Genomic DNA, 8,040 nt, shown 5'->3' with positions numbered 1-8,040 from the left:
TAATAGGTGACAAGTTAAGCAACATACGTAGAAATACTTGGGGCTAGGACACATAACACGTGTACCAGTAAAAGAATTTACTACATCAGAAACATTTCATGGCAGCCCAATGGATCCTGTAGAAAATACTGATGGTGGGGATCGCTGGGTAGCAAGTGATATTTGGGTTCTATATTTCACAATGATATAAAATTTTCAAGTAGAAACCAGTAGTTCCGTTAAAGAGAAGCTAGACTTCTATGGATGGCAGTCATGGACTTCCCGTGACACGAAGAGTTACAGCACAACCGCTTACTGTGAGAAGTACTTCTTTTATAAAATACTTTTTAGTAGATTTACAAGTATGTGCATAATGTGTGACCTACCTGGTATGCCTGGAGACAACTCAGAAATACTTGCTTCCATGTTGCAATCATTTATACAGATGGAAGAGAAAGCCGGCTTGATGACCATGTGCACACGCTGATGTGGAGAACCTGAAATGACAATGACACAACTTTACCACACTTCTGACTTATAATATATGGAGCTCTAGGATGACACAGATGCCAAAGGGCAAAAAACCCTTTGCTTAGAGGAAACTATAGAGGTGTGAATCATACAATTGTTCACTTTACACAACAGGGTTTCATGAAGCCGCATACAGCACAACTGTTACTCAATGTAGCTGGTAGGCTAAAACACTGACAACTGATGTACCAAACTTGTATAATTCTTTCATGGTTGTTGTGTTGTATGAGCTATATACTTTGCAGTTTTTGTTATGTAAACAATACCATGGAAAAACAGCCAAGCTGTACAAGGGTGCAGCCCTCAAAATTCCTGGGTAAAAAAAGTGGTAGCTATGAAATGGCTGCAATGCAATGACGTTACATTTTAAAAATGACTTCGTGATTATTAGAAGTTATCATCATTGAAATGGCTGCCACCTTTCTAAATTTGATTTCACAACTTTTTTCACCCAGGCTTTCTGAAGGCCGCACCCTTTTATACAGTGTGGCTGTTTTTGCTTGTACTTCACTTCTTTTTGTATATACCTGAAAGCTAACCATAAACTGGTCCTGAGGTTTGTTATCATTGTTTTACTTATATAAGATAAGCTAGTGCTCTACCAATACATAAAGATACCTACCGATCCGATACCTCTATGTTAACAAGTATAAGGAAAACTTAGGAATTTTAAGTTCGAATAGGAATAAAAAAAACCAAGAGAACAAGGGAGGTCACCTACACCTGAAGATATACTAGTGGACATTTAATCCCTACTTCAGCCTATACCCATGACTGAATTAGGGATTAAATGTCCACTAGTATATCTTCAGGTATAGGTGACCTCCCTTGTTTCCTTTTTCTTTCTATAATTGTCCTTATTCCTATATTTTCCTTACACTAATTATTGATGACAGTGATAACTGAGTAGTTGCCTTATAGGAGCATGGTACACAGTATAGGAATGTGAACAATATTCAGAATGATCAAAATAATTCGACTGGTTTTCTAGGATTGCATGTAACAAATACTTGTGGATTTCAATTACATCATGATGAATATTTACCACCAAGCAGCAGCACTAAAGAAAAGGTAAAAGCACAATAAAAAGCCTAAAACACACACAGCACTTAAAGGTCCTACAATAGCCCCTAACACTTGTGAATAGCACGAATAAAACATTCAATCATCAAGGATTTGTTCCAGGGTAACTCCCTCTAAGTGGTTCTACCCTCCATCTTTATAATTCTGGACACCATCTCTTCCTGGAGCCACTACTGAGCAACCAGAGAATGTACATCCACTAAACATGATGTTGGGAATGGTACCAAAACTGGGGATAGAACTATTCTTTACCACTTAATTTGATATTGATACCACAGTTGCAGAACTATCACCCTTGTTGTTATTAGACATAATGTTAGAAACATTTAACAGTTGCTTTTCAAAAGGACGCTCGTACTGATGGAGGGCCTCCAAAGACTTGTGCCCAGTGTGCAGTTGTACTAACTTTTGGGAAACACCAGCACAAAACTTAGTAGTAGTCCCATAACATGCTATTGTAAAGTGTGGTTTGTATAGGTTTGAGATATACCAGCTTCTCGACACATAGTCTTCAACATACAGTCTAACTGATTTTTTCCTACAGGCACACTGGTAAACCAAGGCATTGATATATGTAAAAAAATAAAATGTATATATTGTTGGCCCCACATTTTTACACATGTTTGGTTATAGATGAAAAAAATGTCTGTAGCAATTTGAATATTTATCGGATTTGCACTTTTGCAGCAAACTCAGTGACATGAGAATTCATTTAGCTATACAAGACAATCACCCATAGCATTTTATCATGAATTAAAGAGAAAAATCTTGACTTTCAGCTCCCTGGTACATTGGCTGCCTATTATGTAGTGTCATTCTATAATAATGCATGCATTGAGTGTTAAACGAATATTAGTTTATATATAGTAAGAGTACATCACCTAAAACTTTTAATTATATAGCAACAATGTTGCAAAATTAATTAATTTTATAGTTAACCTAAACACTTAAACAAAATGGCTTACTGTACTGTCCTTTGTAGACTAATGCACACAACACAATGCACCAACAAGTCTCACTATCATTGGAAAACACTGGGTGAGGTTGGGAGCAAAGCAACTATTATAGCAGAGCTAAACATTTTACGGCATTAATTGCATGTTAATCAAAAGCATTTTCCAGCCACATCCCATATATGGGTATATTAAAAGATATACACTGTAAAGTAGTGAATACTGTAAAGTAGTGAATGGCATAATAGTTAATATCATTGTACAATATAGTGATGGTTATATATATACTTAATGTACAGTGACGTTAACTATTTTCCACAGTATTCATTATACAATGTATTTTCTACTGTGTATGTTGTCTATATAGTTTTGTAAGTCACTTACTTTTATTCAGCTATCGCTAAACAATGTGTATCTCAAAATGAGTTTTTTGACAGCTTATAAATTTTAATGTAGGCAGGGGTGGATCCAGGGTAAGGGGTCCACCAGGGTATTGTAGGTATATGGAGCAGGGAGTCTGGGGGCACAGCCCCTCAGAAGCTAAAACTATTTATATTATGTTTCAAGACTAAAAAAATTGATGTAGAGTGGTTGTATCTAAATCATACTGCTTTTCTAAGTGGATTACATTGATCTCAAGAGTTGTATAGGGATAAGTGACCGTCATGAGTATAATTCAGCTAGCTATAGAACATGGACCTAAAGAATGGCAAACTGAATTTCATTTCATATCTGTAACAGGATAAGTGTGCTCATGCATGGGCTGGTGCTGCAGATGTTTTTTTACTATTAATAGTGTTATATATGTGGTGATTGTTTTATTACAATATTTGACTGACGGCTGCTCTATTAGAGTATCTCGATTTTATTTATTAATTTTGAGGAGGGGGTACCTGCCCCCTATGCCCCCCCTCCCTGGATCTGCCATTGGTAGAGATCCATTGAATTGATATTTAACTAATGAATTTGCTATATTTCTACTGAATGTTGACACCAGCCCATAAAGGTTGTGTAATTTTTACAAAGTCATCATGCAATGATTTGGTTTGTAGGACAATCATTAAGGTTTAAGGCTTACACACACACACACACACACACACACACACACACACACACACACACACACACACACACACACACACACACACACACACACACACACACACACACACACACACACACACACACACACACACGCACACACACACACACATTGAAACTGGTAGCAAACAATGCCGTTAGCTACAATGTCAGAAGAGTTCAGTATCTAGATAATTAATTGACTTGCATAGTGTTCCTGTCTGTGAACTGGGGTGATGACAAATGGTTGGTGATGAGCAGAGTAAAGTAGCTAAAGTCTTTGAGCAGGCTGTAGGACCAGGTGTCCTACAGACCTTCAGCACTTGTGCTGTAAAGCATTAATAAATAGATAAATAAAAAAATAATAAAGTGTTTCCGGCACCAAAGTTAGCCACTATAATACAGATGGTAAATATAGCTAACTGTCCTTAGCTAAGCTGACAGTAATAAATTGGAGATAGTGAACTCAATAATTATATATATATATATATATATATATAGAGTGCCCCAAAAATGTAGTTATCCATCAGGTGAGCAATCATCTCAGCAACTAAATATAATAGTAGTGTACATAGCTATTTTGTATGCATGAATCTTCTCTGTCCGGGTTGTGGACACATGTGATAGTTCCAGAGATAAATGTAATGCCACTCCCTCTGCTGTTCCTGAACTACACTACATCACTGAAACAATGATTTCATTTAATCCCTATACACTATGCTTCTAATATAGCTATAGCTAGCTACCAATCACCTTCCTCACTCCTTCCTGACCACCATGCGTAACAATGTGTTCACCCTTCTCTTCCCATCATTCCATTTATTTTTAAGGCTTAACAGTGCAAGTGATGAAGGACACCTGGTCCCCACCCATGCACTATACAGTAGCTCTATATATTGAACGTGTAGCTAGCTATATGATGCATATTGCATTTTTCACAGACAATCACCACTAGTATTATGTTTGACTGATGCTTCAATAAAACAAATAATATTATTAGGATCAATGGTGCCATAGACAATAAACTTCTGACAGCTGGATTTATAACACACTGTCCTTGAGGCGTGGCTTGTTTAATTTTTGGCCGTGTCACACGAGTGATTTAAAGCTCTTGAGCTCAATTAAGTGCCCCTCCCACGATTGAATTTTAATATGGATCGGAGCCGGGTTCAGAGCGTTGACTGGAATGGAGAGTAGAGTGGACGGAGAACTTCTTAGCAACCTTGAAGCTCTTCCTACAGAATTACTAGCTTATGTTATTTCGTTTTTGACTAACGTCCGTGACGTGGGGAAGCTGCGATATGTTTCAAGCAGATTGCGAAGTGTTTGTGATACCTCGTGGGTGTGGAGAGAGTTTATCTGGCCACAGTTCGATATTCGAGAGGAGCATTGTGTAAGAAGCTTGTTAAAGTCGTGTGGAAAGTACATCAAGCGAGTGTCTTTTCCTGATCACGTGATTCGACCTTCCAAGTTAACAACAATGTTACGATGTTCTCGTAGAACTTAACATTCCAACAACCAAACTGAGTTCTACCAATTAGGAAAGCTTATAGAGCCTATGGGGAAACTGGAAAGTTTGTGTGTTAATTCCATGGACAATTGAAATTCATCCATTACCTCGTCCATTACTCATATGATTTGTGCTAAACTGAAGGAACTTGCAATAAGAATAGAATTGAAGAAACAAGATTATTCACAACTCACTTCTTGATTTGAATTAGCTCTGGATTCATGGCTGGACAAGTGGGTAATGAGGGAGTTTCTACCGCATACATTGAAGATTGCTGTTGGACGAAACATTGGACGAAGTATTCCACTACCAAATACACCATAGTTAGTCAAACATTAGCTCCATCTAAATCCTCATTCACCTACCGGCCACACTGGTTGTATAAAAGTTTTTAGTAGTTTGAAAGTTCCTATGGATCTTTATCCTCCACTACCAGACTTTCAGTTACAGTTTGGTCAGTCATGTACCCTGCCATTCGTGGAACCCAGCAAGTGTGGGTTGTTAGGATTGGAGCAAGACATTTTATTGACTGACTCTACTTATTGTGGTAAGGTAGTACACAAGGCTAGGATGATCATGCATATTGATGATATTGAACGAGTGTCTGTTACTGGTATTAGTTTTGTGACACACTTTGAAGGCCAGTCACTTCATTCTGATCACCTTGAACAGCTAGCCATTGCTTGTCCTAACTTGTAACATCTTGACTTATTTCAAAATAATCAGTGTTTAGAAAATTTACAAGGTTTGCATGCGATTGCTATTTGTTGTAAAAAATTAAGAGGGCTAAATTTGATGTATATTTCAGTAGTGGAGAATCATATTAAGTTGTGGAGAATCTTGGCTGGTATGAAGTTGACCTACTTGGCCATTGAATCTTGTGTTTTAGTACCATGGGAAGATGATACACAAGCTGAATCAGACATTATTGTCATTTCGAGAATTTGTAAAGTTGGAAATCATTAGAAATACACACAAGTGAGTATTGCTGCTCTGATTGCTCTGCTGGTCTGAGAAACTTATCGGTTCTATCCAACTTTCCATCAATTGTTCACTGCTTTGTTGAATTTGTTCCTTTTGATGTTGAAGTGATTGTCAACAATTGTGCACAGCTCAAGTATTTGATATACTCTAGCAACTCCTCACTGTTCTCACACTTGTCAGTACAACATTACAACTTGGAACAGTTATGTATTAGGCTATATAACTTGAACACATCAATACCTGACTTTTTCATTCAGTCAGTATCAGCTCATGGTGGATTGGTACATGTAGTGTTTAGTGCAGGTGGATTTACTGGTGAAGGCATCACTGCTCTTATAGAAAACCCTCTGCACCTCCTGACATGTCACATTTACAGTAATGATATCAAATCATCGGCTACTGGTGCTACATTGAATACTAAAGATCTCACAGTTACACTAAAAAGGAAATTTTGTGGTAGAAAGCTAATCATTTGTGGAAGCTTAAATATATCTAAGAATAAAGATAAATTTGACAGTGTGGTGGTGGAACATGACATGGATGTTCTCTCATTGTGGCCTATGCTGTGTTGGCAAGACAGATAGCTACTACAATAACACCATGCATATGACTCTTATGCATGCTTGATATCTCCGTTGTGATGTCTGAATTAAATATCATAATATGGCATTTTTTGTACTTGACTATTCTGATGTAACACAATGAAAATGTGTACTTTTCAAACATTAATTCTGCAAGTATTTGTAAAGTTGTACATAGCCGCCGCATTTTTCAGAACTATTCACTGCATGACATTTATTGTATAGTTACTGTACAGTGGTATCAACTGAAATTAGACATTCAGAAGATTTTTTTTTGATCTGGTGCAATACACAGGTGTTCCAGCGAAGCCTGCAGATTGGTATTGGGGTGTTAGATCATCTACCATAGATTCACAGAGCTCCAGATATAGACTCACGGCCTTAGAAAGCAGACACAGTATAGAGTGGCAGAACCCATTGAAATCAATATCAGAAAAGTCTTATATTTAAACTGTATATGATGCATCATGTATTTCACTGTTGATACCAAATACAGTTAAATAATAAAAGTTTAGTACAGTGAAACCTGTGTATTAAGCTAATTGGGACTGACCAAAAGTGTCCAGATTATCAAGGTGTCCAGATTATCAAGGTGTCCTGATTATCAAGGTCGGTTTACATACTAAGGGATACTTTGGGACCATTACCAAGTGTCCAGGTGTCCTCATTAATAGGTTTCATGAACTGTACAATATTTTGTTTGTTGATTTAAGAAATGTGTCACATGACCCTTCAGGATGTGCTTAGAAAACAAAGCATTCCGAATACAACAGGCAATGATACTGCTATAATTATGCTGTGATTGATGCATGGCTTTCACAATGAAGAATGGGGAAGGTGAACAATCCTTCTGAAGATCTGTAAAATAGTTTACCATAGTATAGAAAAATGAATGTATTTGTGTGCAACTGTCAATAACACTGAACAAGATGATATAGCATGTGCTTGGCTTGTTAAACTATTCCAAACCAATGATTCTTAGCAAGAGTTACTAATAGTATAGGGAGGGTGTGAACCAGTAAGCTGCTGTAGAACAACACTAAGTTGCATTGTTCTTCATTGTAGAGGTCATGCTTTTGTGTTCTTTAAGGTCACAAGTTTGGGTAGATACAACCAATTGATTGCTGAAATGGTCCATTTCAGTACAACTGGTTAGAGACCTTTCTCACAAGAGAACTATTCAACTGACAATGATAGTTTCCAGAGATTTACTGTTATCACAACAAGTGTCAACAAGTAAATTTTATTGTCTTTTGCCATATATGGGAATCATGCAAGTGATTTATGGCATATCATATTACTGTTTGTGGTATATAACACACACCACTTGTTGTACCAC

The sequence above is a fragment of the Dysidea avara genome, chromosome 11 (assembly GCF_963678975.1).
Source record: "Dysidea avara chromosome 11, odDysAvar1.4, whole genome shotgun sequence".
In the NCBI taxonomy this organism is placed as follows: domain Eukaryota; kingdom Metazoa; phylum Porifera; class Demospongiae; order Dictyoceratida; family Dysideidae; genus Dysidea; species Dysidea avara.
This window is presented reverse-complemented; position numbering follows the sequence as displayed.